At 52.9% G+C, this 312-nt stretch overlaps 1 protein-coding gene across 5 annotated transcripts in view; it reads right to left on the reverse strand.

Annotated features, from left to right (window-relative positions):
* The window catches only part of LOC133539688 (CREB-regulated transcription coactivator 2-like), a 31,369-nt gene that overhangs the window by 19,346 nt on the left and 11,711 nt on the right, over positions 1-312 (reverse strand). The gene's annotated exons all lie outside the window — the stretch shown is intronic.

Below are 312 nucleotides of genomic sequence, written 5' to 3' on the forward strand. Positions count from 1 at the left end.
GGAGGTGCTGATTCTCATTTCGGTCGCTTCACACTTGGCTGCGAACCGATCCAGCGAGAGCTGAAGATCCCGGTCAGATGAAGCCATCAGGACCACATCATCTGCAAAAAGCAGAGACCTAATCCTGCGGTCACCAAACCGGAACCCTTCAACGCCTTGACTGCGCCTAGAAATTCTGTCCATAAAAGTTATGAACAGAATCGGTGACAAAGGACAGCCTTGGCGGAGTCCAAACCTCACTGGAAATGTGTTCGACTTACTGCCGGCAATGCGGACCAAGCTCTGACACTGATCGTACAGGGAGCGGACCGC

Source organism: Nerophis ophidion, linkage group LG21 (assembly GCF_033978795.1).
Source record: "Nerophis ophidion isolate RoL-2023_Sa linkage group LG21, RoL_Noph_v1.0, whole genome shotgun sequence".
NCBI classification, from domain to species: domain Eukaryota; kingdom Metazoa; phylum Chordata; class Actinopteri; order Syngnathiformes; family Syngnathidae; genus Nerophis; species Nerophis ophidion.